We start from the raw sequence: 18,966 nt of genomic DNA on the forward strand, positions 1-18,966 counted from the left end.
TTCTCTGTGATGTTTTATCAAATTCTTCCAGGCCCAGCAAGTTTATTTCCTCTGTTTCCATAAAACCCTCCACATCATCATACATATTAAAACATGTTGTGTTGCATTACGATGACCTCTCTTGGGTCTGTCTTCTCCAGACAGTAGTTCCTCATGGACGGTGCAGTATCCCAGCACCTGCACTATGCCTGGAACACAATAGGGATGTAATAAGTGCACACTGACTGAAAGAATAATTGAATGAATGTACACAGGTACTATTTACTGAACAATGACATGTAAACAACAGGCATGAAAGCAGCTAACTAGAATATCTCAGAGTAGCTCACTTTTGTCTTAGTTCAATCTGCTGGATGAGATCTGGGCATTACCCTTCTTTCTTGGCAATATCTTTGAGACACAGGAAGCAAGTGAATGATTCAAATGACACGACTTGCGTCAACATATAATCTGCCAACAATAGATCACTTTAGGCCGGGGCAGAACATTCAGCAGTGATGGAAATATTCTATATTTGCACTTGCTGGTATGCTAGCCACTAGCCAAATGCAGCTACTAAGCGCTTGAAATGTGGGAAGTGCAAATGAGGAACTGAATTTTTAATTTTAATTAATTGAAGATAACCACACATGGCCAGTAGCTACTATATTGGACAGCACAGCTTTAGATAATCATTAACACACAATGTAACAGGGAAGAGCCAATTCTGACTCCATGTTGGATCTGTTTCTTTTACTTTAACCTTTGCTTTTCATCGCTCTTGTTATTATAATCACTGTCTATAGCTATAAGCGTACAGAATGGCCTGCCACAGGGAACCCTGCCCTCTGCCTGACAAAGTGCCTTTGTTCAGCTCACAGAGATGTTCTGACCCTGCCCACCTGTGAGTGGTTGCGGAAAAGAAGAAATTAACACAGCCCCACCTATTTTGCAAGATAAATGGCCTTTTTACTTTACTTCCTCACCTCCCCCCCCTCTCTATTCTATAAAAGAACCTGTCATCCAGACCCCAATAAGATGGTTTATTTGGGGTACACTAGTCCGCCATCTTCTCGGTCTGCCAGCCTTCCGAATAAAGTCGCTATTCGTTGCCTCGACACCTTGTCTCCTGATCTACTGGCCTGTCATACAGAGAGCAGAGCGAGCTTGGACTTGGTAACAACAACATTGCAGGGAAGTTCTACCTCATTATAATTGTTCTGTAAACAAAACCAAAAACTCAGCCACTGACAGGTTGGGTAATCTTAAGAACTTCCTTAACTTTTCTGTTTCTCATTCTACTCACCTATAAACCCAGCAGTAGGGAATAGATGATGTAAGACTGACAGCTTTTCTGTCCTCTGCCCCAGAAACTGAGACATAGTCACATTAAGCTCCGCGGATGTACATCTCTGGGGCTCAGTTCTCTTTGCCACATCAAGCCCTCTGGAGGGACAGCTAATGGGAGCACCCCTCTACCCCTTTCCGAAGTGTGAGGGCAGACGTAGGCTTATGTGCCCTTGTGGATTCCAGGGGTTTTCTCCAGAGAATTACAGATGATAGGTTCATTCCAACCCATGAATCAGAGGACCACGCTGAAAACACCTAAGGTCCCTGGGGGAAATCCCACGTTCTAAACCTTAAAGAAGAATGGGAAAACGCCTGACTAGTGCAAAGCAATGCATCCTCAGGCCCTTTCAGTTCTTCAGGTTGGAGCTGACTAGGGTAGCTCCCTGTGTCGAGGGGTAAAATCATTCAGCTTCTTTCCCTTAGGATTTTGCGCTTAAGAAGAGTGAGGCTTGTAAAGCCAGCTGGGCTTCTAATCATGTGTACTAAGCCTGATTATCTAATTTCCACCTGTAAAAAAAGCACTTTGCAATTCCTCAGCTCCAAGGAGAGAAAATGCTAAATCCCCTTTCCAGGGTCTCTGAGACAACTGGGCTCATGTGCACATAACTTGGAAAGACCTAGCCAGTCCCTTTTTCTTAGAAAGGGAAGGGGGAAGACAGAGAGATGTGGAGAGAGAGAGAGAGAGAAAGGAGAAGGAAGAAGAGGAGAAGGAGGAGGGGGAAAGAACAGGAGGGAGAAGAGGGGAAGAAGGTGGGGGAAGACGAGAAGGTAGGGAAAGAAAGGTGGGGAGAGCTGCTGAAGCTCCAGGCTGGTGGCTCTCGGTTGAGCAAGCATCAGCATCACCTGGAGGACTTGTTAAAACACATCACTGGGCCCTATTCTAGAGTTTCTGACTCAGTAGCTCAGGAGCAGGACCCTATAGGCTGTGCATTTCCAAGTCCTCAAGTGATGCTAATACTGATGGTGAGCCTGGCATCACACTTGGAGAGCCACAGCTCACGGTCATCGCATCAGCCCTCGGCTATTCTTGCAGTTCCGTACAGGGTTTGAGTCAGTTCCTCAAAAGGAAAAGACGTGTAAGTGTGTGTGCTTAGAGGGGACTTGGTTAATATGTTTCCGCATTGTCCCTCCTGCTGCTCAGACAGATGTGCGGCAATGCAGACTGAGGCACAGTGGCCGCTGCAAGTGACAGGAGCCGTTGGGAAGATCTGGAACACCTTGAAGGTGGTTTCGGTCACCTGGCCCGCATCCTTGGCTGGAGAGCATACAGGCTAAGGGCACGCCTGTGCACAGAGGGACAGCTTTCTCCTCAGAGTATCACAGCCCACCTCCCCTCACCAGCCCCCTTGCAGGATGCTCGTCTTATCACCATAACTTGTCAAAGGCCAAATGATAAATAGCATTATCATCTCCTGTCAAGAAAGAAGAAAATCTATAAATGAGTAAGGGCTTTTAACAATGGTCTGCATTGGTCATTTACAAGAGAACAGTTTATGTTTTCATAGAAAGACCATAGATAAGGATGATTAAATTGGCCAGTTCATTGAAGGATGTTAGAGAGATACCCCACCTGTCAGCAAAGATCCAGAGCTCATCTTTCCTTTTTTTTTCTTTTTAGCTAACACATATATATTACTTATCACATGGCATGCACTGTTCTAAATACTTTACATATATTAACTTATTTAACCTTCACCACCATCCTTTAAGAGAGATATACTATTATCCCCATTTTACAGTAAAGGAAAGTGAGGCATGGAGGTTAACTGACACGGCCAAGGTCACACTGCTAATAAGTATCAGAACCAAGATATCTGGCTTTAGAATCCACGTTCATAACCATTCTATAGACTTTTGGTGTTTTCTGTTCATCCCTTTACTCACTTGCCTTGAGAAAATTTACAGCCGAGAATGGAATATTTGTGTGGATGGCCCACCATATATATTTCCCAACAGGAAAGTCTAGTTCAGAAACAGCCTCAGGATATCAGTTGCTGGGAGAAAAGAGAATCAAGGTAAAGTGAACTGGAAGATCTCAACGGACCCTGACAGGCAGCCTCATGCCCCCAGCTTCTCTCACTAACTGGACAGGAAGATTTGTATTGACCAGCCATCCAGTGCTGAAGATGTGGCCAACCTTTTAACCTGGCTCTTGCCTGAATTTCTTTCTACAAATACGCATGTATCCTGCCCCTGCTACATGCAGAACGCTAGACTAGATACTAGATGGTGGGGTGGGGAAAGGAAACAAAACATGGTTATCACCCTCTGGGAGCTGACAGACTGGGAGGGGATAGAGGTAAACAGGCAGTTGTAATACCAGAGTTCATCTTATTATTAGCGAGAGTTCAGTCTGCTGATGAGATTTGTGAGATGCCTTCCTACTTGGACAATATCCTTGATGGAGACGTGGGAAATTGCTTTTCTTTATTTGTGCCAGGAACGATAATGAGCATGTTTACATAGGTAGGGTTGGCAGATAAAATACAAGCCACCCAGTTAAATTTGAATGCATATGTCCCATACAATATTTGAGACATACATATACTAAAAAAGTATTTGTGGTTCATCTGAAATTGAAATTTCATTGGGCATTCTGTATTTTCACTTGCTAAATCTTGCAGCCCTGTGCACAGATTATCTTTAATCCTCACAGTAATTTTTTGTCTTCATTTTAGAGATCCAGAAACTGAGACATAGTCACATTAAATAACTTGTCCAAAGGCATACATCTATCTGCTAACACACATTAGAAACCAAGTTCTTAGGCTGCTTTGTTTCCACCAATGGCCAATTTTGTGCATTTTATGTTGATAACTATCATTATCTGTCTCAAGGAATCCCATTTCCTGACCCTGTTCTCAAATTATCTGAGTAAACCCTACTCACTGACCAACATGTAAAGTCCTGAGTCCTGATTTTCAGAGTTAAGAAACAGATTCAAGTACTATATAAAAGGAGGCTAGGGATAGCATTTACTCATTATAGCAAAAATCAGATTTGTAATTTCTAAGAATGTGTGTTTTAGTGCGGTACACACACAAGGGGAGTGCAAAAAAAGATCAGATACTGGAACCCCATGACACCGGAAGATGAGAATACTACAACACAACAACTAAACTAATCTGGGGGGACAGATGGCAGTAACATTATAAGCTTGTACTCTGGAACATGTGAGTTTGAGATTATTCAAGTTTAGTTCTTCATATAACAGTTAAAACTGCCTGATAGTGAATGAGTGAATTTAACTTGGTCTTTGTGATATCGATTCTTTCTGTCCTCTCTCCCAACTCCCTGTATTGGTCATTTCCCCACCAGCTGCTTAAAAGAAAACAAAGCCCATTTAATAGTGTGCCAGCATTTGAAACGCCACCAATCTTCCCCCTTTAGACTCAAAGCAAGCCTTATTTCCTGATCAGATCCTAATGGTTTATCAAAAGTTCAACATTGAATTAGTAGCCTTGAATTTCAAGGTTTACCAACATACGACACAATTACCTATGGTGGTTCTTTAATCTTCACCAATTTTTTCTCCCTTAGCAAAAAAGAGAGTTTCCAGGGCTTCCCTGGTGGCGCAGTGGTTGAGAGTCCACCTGCCGATGCAGGGGACACGGGTTCGTGCCCCGGTCCGGGAAGATCCCACATGCCGTGGAGCGGCTGGGCCCGTGAGCCGTGGCCGCTGAGCCCGCGCGTCCGGAGCCTGTGCTCCGCAACGGGAGAGGCCACAGCAGTGAGACGCCCGTGTACAGCAAAAAAAAAAAAAAAAAAAAAAAAAGAGAGTTTCCATAACCATGCCATAAAATTTGCTTCCATTCAAGCTCTAAATATACACAATTCAGCCATATGAAATTGCTATCTTTATAGGTTAAAAATGGTTACATATCAGCAATCTCATGTTGTTCAACCTAATATAAGTACACCCAATATACCTGCCATTTGCAACAACATGGATGGACCTGGAGGACATTATACTAAGAGAAATAAGCCAGACACAGAAAGGAAAAACTGCATGATCTCACTGATATGTGGAATCTAAAAAAGTCAAATGCAGGGACTTCCCTGGTGGTCCAGTGGGTAAGACTCTGCGCTCCCAATGCAGGGGGCCCAAGTTTGACCCCTAGTCAGAGAACTAGATCCTATACACATGCAGCAACTAAGAGTTCACATGCCACAACTAAGACGTCTGCATGCCGCAACTAAAGATCCTGCATGCCACAACTAAGGCCTGGCACAGCCTAAATTAATTAATTAATTAATTAAAAATACAAAAGTCAAATACATAGGAGCAGAGAATAGACTGGTGGTTCCCAGAGTTGGGAGGTGGAGGAAATGAGGAGATGTTGGTCAAAGGATACAAAGTTGCAGTTCTGTAACGCGAATAAGTCATGGGGATGTAATATACCCTATGATGACGGTAATTTATAATAGTGTACTGAATACAGAAATTTACTGAGAGAATAGATTCCAGGTGCTCTCATCACACATACAAAAAGACTAACTATGTGAGGAGGTGATATGCTAATTAGCTCAACTATAGTAATCATTTCACTATGTATATGTATATCAAGTCATCATGTTGATGAAACTTAGAAGCTTTTGCACAGCAAAGGCAACCATAAACAAGGTGAAAATACAACCCTCAGAATGGGAGAAAATATTTGCAAATGAAGCAACTGACAAAGGATTAATCTCCAAAATTTACAAGCAGCTCATGCAGCTCAATATCAAAAAAACAAAAAACCCAATCAAAAACTGGGCAGAAGACCTAAATACACATTTCTCCAAAGAAGATATACAGATTGCCAACAAACACATGAAAGAATGCTCAACATCATTAATCATTAGAGAAAATGTAAATCAAAACTACAATGAGATATCATCTCACACCAGTCAGAATAGCCATCATCAAAAAATCTACAAACAATAGGGCTTCCCTGGTGGCCCAGTGGTTGAGAGTCCACCTGCCGATTCAGGGGACGAGGGTTCGTGCCCCGGTCTGGGAGGATCCCACATGCCGCGGAGCGGCTGGGCCCGTGAGCCATGGCCGCTGAGTCTGCGCATCTGGAGCCTGTACTCCGCAGTGGGAGAGACCACAACAGTGAGAGGACCGAGTACTGCAAAAAATATATATACAAACAATAAATTCTGGAGAGGGTGTGGAGAAAAGGGGACCCTCTTGCACTGTTGGTGGGAATGTAAATTGATACAGCCACTATGGAGAACAGTATGGAGGTTCCTTAAAAAACTAAAACTAGAACTGCCATACAACCCAGCAATCCCACTACTGGGCATATACCCTGAGAAAACCATAATTCAAAGAGTCATGTACCACAATGTTCACTGCAGCTCTATTTACAATAGCCAGGAGATGGAAGCAACCTAAGTGTCCATCGACAGATGAATGGATAAAGAAGATGTGGCACATATATACAATGGAATATTATTCAGCCATAAAAAAAACGAAATTGAGTTATTTGTAGTGAGTTGGATGGACCTAGAATCTGTCATACAGAGTGAAGTAAGCCAGAAAGAGAAAAACAAATACCGTATGCTAACACATATATATGGAATCTAAAAAAAAAAAAGTCAGATGAATCTAGGGGCAGGATAGGAATAAAGATGCAGACCTACTAGGGAATGGACTTGAGGACACAGGGAGGGGGAAGGATAAGCTGGCACAAAGTGAGAGAGTGGCATGGACATATATACACTAGCAAGTGTAAAACCAATAGCTAGTAGGAAGCAGCCACATAGCACAGGGAGATCAGCTCAGTGCTTTCTGACCACCTAGAGGGGTGGGATAGGGAGGATGGGAGGGAGTGAGATGCAAGAGGGAAGAGATATGGGGACAGATGTATATGTATAGCTGATTCACTTTGTAATAAAGCAGAAATTAACACACCACAGTAAAGCAATTATACTCCAACGAAGATGTTAAAAAAAATCATGTTGCATACTTTAAATACATACAATATTTATTAAAATATAAAAATAAAAATTTTAAAATACACATGCTATATAAATCAGTGCAATCCTCCTTCATTCTTCCTGGCCATTAAGACAATAATAAAAAGATTCCTAGTTACCTGTACAATATCCACCCAAATACAGATGTTGAAATTGTGGGACAGCAGAAAATGAATGGTGGCAAGGCATGTGTTTATGGAAGCTTAGAACAAATTATAGATTCAGAGCATGAAAGACTGCCCTTCAGAATCTTCTAAATCACATTGTTCAAAGAACTGAGAATTCCACTGGCCAAAGAACTTTTCCTTTTCCTTTTACTAGAAAACTATAATTTTTGGTTTCTCTTTCAGGCTAGGGTAGAGAACAAATAAGAAGCGCATTTATTTTTTAAAAACTGCCACCTAGGGCTTCCCTGGTGGCGCAGTGGTTGAGAGTCTGCCTGCCAATGCAGGGGACACGGGTTCGTGTCCCAGTCCGGGAAGATCCCACATGCCGCAGAGCGGCTGGGTCCGTGAGCCATGGCCGCTGAGCCTGCACGTTCGGAGCCTGTGCTCCATAACGGGAGAGGCCACAACAGTGAGAGGCCTGCGTACCGCAAAAAAAAAAAAAAAAAAAAGAAGTTCTTTTCATTAAAAGACACCGTATGGAAATTAAAAAGACAGCCACAAACTAGGAGAAGATATTTGAAACATCATAATCGATATAGATTTGTAGCACAGAATATATAATAAATTCCTACAAATTTATAACTTAAATTTATAATCTTTCTATTATATTAATTTATAATAGAAAAAAAGAAACTACCTGTTTTAGTTCCTAGGGCTGCTGTAACAAGTTATCACAAACTGGGTAGCTTAAAACAAACAGAAATTTATTCTCTTACAGTTCACGAGGGCAGATGTCTGAAATCAAGATATCAGCAGAGTTGGCTCCTTCTGGAGGCTCTGAGGGAGAATATGTTACATGCCTCTCTCCTAGCTCTTGGTGGTTACCATCAATCCCTGGTATTCCTTAGATTGTAACTGTGTCTTTCCGATCTCTTCCTCAATCATCATGTTGCCGAAAACTCGGCCTCTGTGCGCTAGTGACGAATCAAATCTTGGAGACAGAGTTTTGGGTGAAATAGAAAAGAATAGCTTTGTTGCTTCACCAGGCAAAGGGGGATACAGTGGGCTCATGCCCTCAAAACTGTGTGTCCCAACCCAGGGGATTTGGTGAGGAGTTTTCTAGCAATGGTTCAAGGGCGGGGGGGTTGATGATAGGGATCAGGGTGTGTGCAGGGCCTGCATTCCTTTAATCTGGCCTCAGGTGGTCTCCTGATGAGATTCTGTGGTTCTCGAGGTTATCAAACTCTGACCTTCTCTCTGGAATGAAGAATGCTTCATCAAGGAGTTAACATCTTCCATTTGTTGGGGGTTTTAGTTCTGCAGAAGAGCTCAAAGATATTGTTACTGTGTCCCTTGAGGGGGAACCAGGATCCTGTCCCAAGGCTTCACTATTTCTCACTGCTCCTCCCTTGTTTCTGCATCCCCCCCTTCCCTGATTGGCAACTGTTAGAATCAGCCCTTTGGGACTCAGGGAAGGTTATGGAGGCTGGAGCCTGTTCCCTACGAACAAGGAACATGGGACACAGAAAGGCGTCCATGCCCAGGAGCCCCACATGGTCATGCTTGGTTTCAATCACATGGCCTTCTTCCCTTTGTGCATCCTCTGTGTCTCTGTATCCAAATCTCCCTCTCTTTTTTCTTATAAAGACACCAAATATTGGATTCAAGGCACACCCTAATCCAGTATGACCTTATCTTGATTACATCTGTGAAGACCCTATTTCCAAAGAAGGTCATATTCGCTGGGACTGGGGGTTAGGACTTGAACATATCTTTCAGGGGGACAAAACTCAGCCCACAATATAGCCCAACAGAAAACATAAAAATAGAACCCCCAAATGGGCAAAACAGATGTAGAGGAAACAAAAGTTGCTAATAAACAAATAAAGATGCTCAACCTCATGGGTTATCAGAGAAGCACAAATTAAAAGCACAATGAGATACCAGTCCATATCCACTAGATTGGTAAAAATTGTTGGAAACAAGTAAATTAAATAAATGTGAATGAGATAAGAGTTTTTAGTCAAACTCTTCAATAATTATATTTTATGGTATATCTACTTAAAATAGTTTCTCCAAAGCTTTTTGGTAAATGAAACTTTAGTTTGCTAAGTTAAGTTAAATTACGACAATTCATTGAATGTCTAGATCATTTCCAAATAAGATAAAATACTGAAACATTAATTGCTAAACAAGTCTAACTACTTTTGTCATCTTATTACAGAAAAACTAAAGATGTTTAAGTTAATTAGAAATGTCTTATACCACATTGAAAAAAAAATGCTATGAGAAATTATGATATTGTTGAGGAAGAAGAAAGTTTCCTCTACCCTTCTGGGTTCTTCTGGCTGGCCTAAGAATTAAATGGACATGAGGCAGATTAACAGGAGAAACTCAAAATTTAATAACACATATACATGGGAGAGGCCAAGGAAAACTGAGTAAGTCACTAAAATGGCTGAAGCCCTCACCTTAAATACCATCCTCAGCTAAAGACAAAAGAGGATGGTGAGAGTGAGGGGAGTCAAGGTTACCAGGAAAAGCACAGTAAACAAGCATGATTGTGATGCAGATTTAAGGTAGGGCCTTCTCCATTGATAAGAGTTTCTAGAGATTTGGTCATATTCTTCTTCCAGGCACAGAGAGGGAGACACCCTTACAAATGGAGATTTCTCTTATAAATGTTAATGTTTCTTACAAAAGGGCAACTTCAGAGCCCTTCCCATGTCTGTGGTTTCTCAGAAAATAACCAGCATTTAAAATTATTATGCCAAAGAGACGTATTTTAGGGTAGTAAATTTTGCTCCCCTACCATAGGTATTCATAAGTTTGCCAATCCAAAAAAGAAAAAAAAATACTAGTATAACAAACAGTTTAAAATTGCTCACATATTAGTTTTCACTAGAAATTAATGCTTCTAAGGTTTAAAAATTCTAATTAATGTATGTAATTAAAATTACTAAAATTAATAAAGAAACATTTGTATATGCAAGGAAGAAAAATGTATAAAGAATGGAAATGCATTTTGTTAAAAGAAAGTATTTTTGTCCTAAAATGAGATTAAAGAAAAAAAGGGGGGGGAAGCACAGGACAATCTGAGTGTAAAAAAGGGAGTTATAGAAGGTTTGTGGAAAAGGAACCTTGAGAAGAGAGTTATGCATAGTCAAGATGGCTGGGATTGGAATAAATTTAATTGAGTGAATAAATTTTAATATCAAAAGTAAGCTGGTGCAAAGCTAGAATTTGGTTCTATCTGTTGAGAGGGCAAGGTTTTCTTGAACCATTGATCTGCCTTTGATAATAGATTGTAGAAGGTTCTTTACTTTTTAAGTAATCCATTGTAACAGTCTGTATTTGCCTTTGAAATCTTTTGTCACTTTGTTGGATGGTGTAATTAAATATTGTTTAACAGTGACCTATGATCCTATTTGACTAAGTGTTTTAAAACCTTTTTGATATTTTTGACAAACTCCCCAAAAATCGAATTCTAAATGAAGGGTTATTGACCGAGAAATAACTTTGAGGTTTTTTCTAGAAGCCCCTGGAACACCTTGAGAGATTTGTTTTCTCTCCTTGTTAAAGAGATATTAACTAATTAGGCTTATTTGGTGTTAAATTACACAAGGAACATTGTCAAATGAGTGATGATAAAGCCTCTTAGGTTATATTGTATGGGTAAATGTTATTAATATAAATGTTCTAGAAATTATATGAAATTCCTAGAATTCTGATGTGTCTTGGTGTAATGGTATCAGTCATAATTCTAGTAACATCTTAAAATGTTGTTTGTCAGAGATAACTGAAACCCAACAGGACCCTGTGGGGCCCTCAGGGACACAAATCCTTTCCATATCCCTCATTTCTTCTTTGTAGGAAATAGGCTTTATTCAGCCCCTAAGACCTTCCCTGAGTTCCAAAGGGAAGATTCAAACAGTTTTAATCAGGGAAGTAAGGGAATGCGGAAAGGATAAGCAATCAAGAAACAATAGTGCTGCGATTAAAGCTGGTCCTAGTTCCTCCTCAAGGGATATACAGAACAATATCTTTGAGTTCTTCTACAGGAACTAAGGGGACTTTCCTGGCAGTCCTGTGGTTAAGACTCTGGGCTCCCAATGCAGGGGACACAGTTCGATCCCTACACTCGGCCAAAAAAAAAAAACCAAACCAGGAACCAAGGCCCCACCCAGCTGGGGGATGGTAACTTCAGGCTGAGCACACTCCTGGAATACCACCCTGCTACCTCACCACCAACCAAGCAGAGGAAAGTCATACACCCTTCAGCCCTCACCCCAAATTTTGCCTATAAAAACCTCTCCCCAAAAGCCATCAGGGAGTTTGGGGTTTTTGAGCACAAGCTACCCATTCACCTTGCTTGGCCCTGCAATAAACCTTTCTCAAACTTGATATTTTGGTTTGTTTGGCCTCACTGTGAATTGGGCACCTGAACCTGTGTCCAGTAACATAACCAAACTTCTTTGCCAACTGCATTGTAATTAGATCTTTAACCATGCCATTTTAAGTCTTTTATCATTTACAGACTGTTATAGTTTTATTCTGATGATTTTATAAATTGCTTTATCTTCATGGAAAAAACTCTGAGTACACATTTCTGATAATTTTAAGATCACGACTTTTGTTTGAAAAATTACTGATTCTTTTTAATGTTTTGTTTTTCCAGATTGGAGGAAATTTTCTCATTTCTCTTAAGCTAACTCTGATTTACAGCAATTTGTAAATTATATCTTTGTAAGCAGAATTGAAACATTTATCTTTTTTCCCCCTGCCTGATCCCTCCAGAATTTGGAAACTTTGTGAGTATTCAAATACAACTCTCCAAACTAATATTTCTAATTTTTCTCCCACTTTTGACTTGGAATCATTGAGAGCCAGTGCTGTGCCTTTCCTGAAGCCCTGCAAATTGAAACTGAACAACTTAGATATTAACTTGAGAGAGATCACCAAAACAGTCCATGTTTAGAAAATCTTCATGCCTATTGCTGTGCAGGTCACTCAGAAAGTTTACCCGATCACTCAATGACATCATCAGAAACATTCTAATTGCAAAAGGTGCTTTGACCCCTACATCTAAACTGCCCTCCAGACTCAGACTGAAACAGAGCAGGACCCTGTGGGGCTCCTGGTCACAGAAGCCTCTCTCAGTCCCCTGTTCCTTGTTTGTAGGAAATAGGCTTCAGCCTCCATAACCTTCCCTGAATTCCAAAGGGCACGTTCAAACAGTTGCTAATCAGGGAAGGGAGGGGATGCAGAGACAAGGGAGGAGTGGCCAAGAAACAACAGTGCAGGCTTGAAACACGGTCCTGGTTCCACCTCAAGGGATGCACCTGACAAAATCTTTGAGCTCTTCTGCAGAACTAAAACCCCGAACAAATGGAAGATGTTAACTTTTTTTTTTTTTTTGACAGTACGCGGGCCTCTCACTGTTGTGGCCCCTCCCGCTGCGGAGCACAGGCCCCAGACGCGCAGGCTCAGCGGCCATGGCTCACGGGCCCAGCCGCTCCGCGGCATGTAGGGCCTTCCGGACTGGGGCACGAACCCGTGTCCCCTGCATCGGCAGACTGACTCTCAACCACTGCGCCACCAGGGAAGCCCCGATGTTAGCTATTTGATGAAGCATTCTTCATTCCAGAGAGAAGGTCAGAGTTTGAGAACCTGGAGAACCACCGAAGCTCATCAGGAGACCACCTGAGGCCAGATTAAAGGAATGCAGGCCCTGCACACACCCTGATCCCTATCATCAACCCTGCCCTTGAACCATTGCTATAAAACTCCTCACCAAATCTCCCTGGGTTAGGACGCACATTTTTGAGGGCATGAGCCCACTGTGTCCCCCTTTGCCTGGCAAAGCAATAAAGCTATTCTTTTCTACTTGACCCAAAACTCTGTCTCCGAGATTTGGTTCGGCACCAGTGAATAGAAGCTGAGTTTTCGGCATCAAGACTGGCTTTATAACTTCCTCCAACCATTAACTTTTATTTTCGTTCTGTCTCTGTAGAAATGCTTCTATTAAATACCTAACTGCTTGTACCCTTAGGCCTAACTTTGAGAGCCCCACCTCTCTTTTGAAATGAGTAACTGAACTGACCTAGCGTCAGGACTAAGAGACCGGTTCAGTGAGATGAAACCATCTACCAACTCACCTTCTGGACATGAAATTTCTTAAAAGTTTCAAAGGTGGTACCGTAGGGGAGCAAAACTTGCCACCCTAAAATACGTCTCTTTGGCATATTAATTGTTTTAAGCTGGTTATTCTCTGAAAACAGCAGACATGGGAAGGGCTCTGAAAACTGACTAGGAGTTGTCCTTTCGTAAGAAACATTTACATTTGTAAGAGAAATCTCCATTTGTAAGTGTGTCTCCCTCTCTGTGCCTGGAAGAAGAGGATGACCAAATCTCTAGAAACTCTTATCAGTGCAGAAGGCCCTAACTTAAATCTGCATCACATCACCCTTGTTTACTGTGCTTTTCCTGGGAACCTCCCTTAACTGCCCCTCCTCATCCTCAACATCATCTTTTATCATTAGCTGAGGATGGTATTTCAACCATTTTGGTGATTTACTCAGTTTTTCTGGGTCTCTCTCATGTATACATGTTAAACTTTGATTTTCTCCTGTTAACAAATAATAATAAATTAAAAAAATTAAAAGGCGATTCATAAGCACATTCTCCATTATATCAAAACAAAAGCCAAGAAAAAACCTAGAAAGAAGTCATAGTCCATCAACAGAAGAATAAAAAATAAATTATGGGGCTTCCCTGGGGGCGCAGTGGTTGAGAGGCCGCCTGCCGATGCAGGGGACATGAGTTCGTGCCCCGGTCCGGGAAAATCCCACATGCCGCGGAGTGGCTGGGCCCGTGAGCCATGGCCGCTGAGCCTGCGCGTCCGGAGCCTGTGCTCCGCAGCGGGAGAGGCCACAACAGTGAGAGGCCCGCGTACCACAAAAAAAAATGGTACACTAACACTATGGAGTATTATAAGTGGTAAAATAAATGGGTGAACTACAGTTGCCAGCAACAAAAGGGTATATCTTGAAACTGAGTCCCCCTGAAACTGAATTCCCTTACCAAGTTTATGATTAACCTCTCTATCCAAAACTTTATTCCTGTTCTTGTTCCCTCTGATTACAATCCCATGCTAACTGAACACTAATCAACCATAGTCAGAGGACTAAAACTGCTGCTGTGAATAGCATCCTTTTTTTTTTCTTTTTGTAAACTGATTTGGAACAACTGCTTTATTTTTTAACATTATTTATTTATTTAATTTTGGCTGCTTTGGGTCTTTGTTGCTGCACGCGAGCTTTTTCTAGTTGCGGCAAGCAGGGGCTACTCTTTGTTGTGGTGTGCGGGCTTCTCATTGCAGTGGTTTCTCTTGTTGTGGAGCACGGGCTCTAGAGCGCATGCTCAGTACCTGCGGCACACGGGCTCAGTACCTGTGACACGCAGGCTCAGTAGTTGCAACTCTCAAACTCTAGAGCGCAGGCTCAGTAGCTATGGCACGCAGGCTCAGTAGCTGTGGCACCCAGGCTCAGTAGTTGTGGCTCTTGAGCTCTAGAGCACAGGCTCAGTAGTTGTGGTGCACGGGCTTAGTTGCTCTGCAGCATGTGGGATCTTCCTGGACCAAGGCTCGAACCCGTGTCCCCTGCATTGGCAGGCGGATTCTTAACCACTGTGCCACCAGGGAAGTCCCAAGAGCCTCCTTAATGTACTAAAATTGCTAGCATAGATATTGTCATAAACACATCGACACACATTGTTTCTCGAGGGTAAGATGAGCTCACAGATCCCTGAGCCATGGACCACCTGACCAGAGAATCATAAACCAGAGACATTCTGACTCTCAGAACTATAATTTAAGAAATGTCACAGAGGGAATTCCCTGGCAGTTCAGTGGTTAGGACTTGGCGCTTTCACTGCCATGGCTTGGGTTCAATCCCTGGTTGGGGAACTGAGATCTCAGAAGGCTTGCGGCATGGCCAAAAGAAAAAATAGTCACAGAGATCTCACAAGATGATTAACCCCAACTTCTTTGTTCTTTCCCTTTAAAACATCCCAAACTCAAAAACCAAATTGGAGTATATCTGAGGCTTGTCTCCCACTCCCTTGCTTGGTGCCCTGCAATAAACACTGTATTTTCCTTCATCACAACCTGGTGTCAGTAGATTGGCTTTGCTGCACTTCAGGCAAGCGGACTCAAGTTTCGTTTGGTAACATAGAAACCCAATGTTGAGTGAAAGCACAAGTCATAAACATATAGTATGTTGATGACATATAGCCATCATATGTGTGACATTTAGTATGACACAATTTATGTAAATTTTAAGAACAAAACTTGCCAATACATTGTTTACAGAAACACATGCATGTGACTTTTTAATTAAAAAAATTTTTAAAAAACTATTTTGGCCACACCACAGGCTTGTGGGATCTTACTACCCTGACTAGGGATTGAACCCGGGCCCCCTGCAGTGGAAGCACAGAGTCTTAACCACTAGACCACCAGGGAATTCCCTAAAAAACTATTTTTAAAGAAAGCAAAGGCATCATAGACCCAGATCAGAAGCATGGGTACTATGGCCACTACACTGCACAACCCCAGGGGTGCCATCTCCACTGCAGTTAATTTGAATGGCGCTACAGATGAGTATGAGTGAGTTCCTAGAGTTATGCATGCCCATACGTGGTGGTACTGGCATTTACCTTCGGGACAGGCAAAAGGAAAAGACAACTATTACAAAGAAAAGTGGGCAAAGGATATAAACTGGCAAATAAAAGAAGAGAAACCTGAAGAGCCATCGAATATATAAAAAGATATTCAATCTCACTACCAATCAGGGAAAGTTTACAAATTAAAACAAGGTACCATTTTTCATCCATGAGACTGATAATACTTAAAAATCTGATAACATGAACTATTAAGAAGAATGGGGGTGGCTTCCCTGGTGGCACAGTGGTTAAGAATCCGCCTGCCAATGCAGGGGACATGGGTTTGAGCCCTGGTCCGGGAAGATCCCACATGCTGCAGAGCAACTAAGGCCATGCGCCACAACTACTGAGCCCGTGTGCCACAACTACTGGAGCCCACAAGCCTAGAGACCGTGCTCCACAGCAAGAGAAGCCATCGCAATGAGAAGCCCGCGCACCGTAACGAAGAGTAGCCCCCACTCACCGCAACTAGAGAAAGCCCACGTGCAGCAACAAAGACCCAAAACAGCCAAAAATGAATGAATGAATGAATAAATGAAGAATGGGGAAAAATATTATGTTCATGAGCTTGTGCAAATGTAAATTAGTAAAATTAGGCCATTTTTTAGTAAGATTGAAGAAAATAAAATTACTTTTGGACCCAGAGATTCCTATTCTTTTTAAAAATATTTATTTATTTAGGCTGCACCAGGTCTTAGTTGCGGCACATGGGATCTTAGTTGCAGCATGCGTGCGGGACCTAGTTTCCCGACCAGGAATCGAACCCAGGTTCCCTGCATTGGGAGCTCGAAGTCTTACCCACTGGACCACCAGGGAAGTCCCCAGAGATTCGTATTCTAAGTAAACACCCTAGAGAAAGTTTCAAAGGATGATACCTCCATAAGTAAATTGCTGCAATGTTTGAAAGAAACTTTAGGAAGGAAACAACTGGGAATAATTTATATATGAATTGTATAAAGGAGCCAAAATATATGTATAAACATGGAAGGAATCTCAAAAATAAAGTGGACTGAAAAAAGTATCACTACATTATTTCTATTAAATTTTTAAAATTTTAAATATATCTTAGCTATATATGACATAATCAGAACTCGTTAACATGTTGTGTTTGTGTGCTGGCAGGAATGATATGGAAGAGTGAGAAAGATTCAGGAAGGAGGAGACTCTAAAGAGTAAACTCCTTGAGAAGGTGAGAGAGGGTGGGGTTCAGAGTGGAGGGAGGGGGCTTTGGAACTGATCACGCTTAAAATATCTTTCTTTGGTGATTAGCTAACCTTGAGGTTTGTGATCAGTGAGGCAGTGAAAAGAACTTTCTTCTCCAGGTAATTTTTCTTCATTTAAACAAGGAAACAAATAAATAAGTAGTAAATTGTAAGAGAAAATAAAAGAAAATAAAGCCTATAACAATGTTGAGAGTATGGAAAGTAAGGCTGCTCCTCCTGCATTAAAATATAACGTTAAAGTCACCTACAGGCCCCAATGAAAAGTGCTCTGATTTACTCATCACTTTATGTAAAATTAAATATTTGAGCTAAATTAAAAGCTGGAGCCCAGGGACTTCCCTGGTGGCGCAGTGGTTGAGAATGTGCCTGCCAATGCAGGGGACACAGGTTCGAGCCCTGGTCTGGGAAGATACCACATGCTGTGGAGCAACTAAGCCCGTGCACCACAGCTACTGAGTCTGCGCTCTAGAGCCCGCAAGCCACAACTACTTAGCCCATGAGCCACAACTACTGAAGCCCGCGCACCTAGAGCCCATGCTCTGCAACAAGAGACGCCACTGCAATGAGAAGCCTGCACACCGCAAGGAAGAGTAGCCCCCGTTTGCTGCAACTAGAGAAAGCCTGCACGCGGCAACGAAGACCCAAAGCAGCCAAAAGTAAAAATAAATAAAATTTAAAATTTAGTAAAAAAAAAAGATAGCTGTTAAAAATGGGCAGAAGAACTGAACAGACATTTTTCCAAAGAGGAAACGCATATGGCCAACAGACACATGCAAATATACTCGACATCATGAATCATCAGAGATATGCAAATTAAAATCACAATGAGAGCCACAAGAGGGAGGAGATATGGGGATATATGTATATGTATAACTGATTCACTTTGTTATAAAGCAGAAACTAACACACCATTGTAAAGCAATTATACTCCAATAAAGATGTTAAAAAAAAAAAACCATAATGAGATATTACCTCAGACCTGTCAGAATGACTATCATCAAAAAGAACACAAATAACAAATGTTAGCAAGGACTGGAGAAGAGGGAACACTTGTACACTGTTGGTGGGAATGTAAATTGATGCAGCCACTGTGGAAAACTGTATGGAGGTTTCTCAAAAAACTAAAAATAGAACTACCATATGACCCTGCAATTCTACTCCTGGGTATATTTCCGAAAAAATGCAAAAACACTAATTTGAAAAGATAACATGTACCCCAATGTTCATAGCAACAGTATTCACAGTTGTCAAGATAGGGAAGCAACCTAAGTGTCCAACTTGGAGGATGGACTTGGAGGGCATTATTCTAAGTGAAATAAGTCAGACAGAGAAAGACAAATATTGTATGATATCATTTACATGTGGAATCTAAAAAACACACCAGCTAGTGAATATTAAAAAAAAGAAGCTGACTCACAGATGTAGAGAACAAACTAGCTGCTACCAGTGGGGAGAGGAAAGAAGAAGGGTCAATATAGAGATAGGGGATTAAGAGGTACAAACTATTAGGTATAAAATAAGCTACAAGGATATATTATACAAAATGGGAATATAGCAAATATGGAGTATAACCTTTAAAAATTGTGACTCACTATATTGTACACCTGTAATTTATA

This window comes from Monodon monoceros, unplaced genomic scaffold (assembly GCF_005190385.1).
Source record: "Monodon monoceros isolate NGI ecotype Baffin Bay Population unplaced genomic scaffold, NGI_Narwhal_1 Super_Scaffold_15, whole genome shotgun sequence".
Taxonomy (NCBI): Eukaryota; Metazoa; Chordata; class Mammalia; order Artiodactyla; family Monodontidae; genus Monodon; species Monodon monoceros.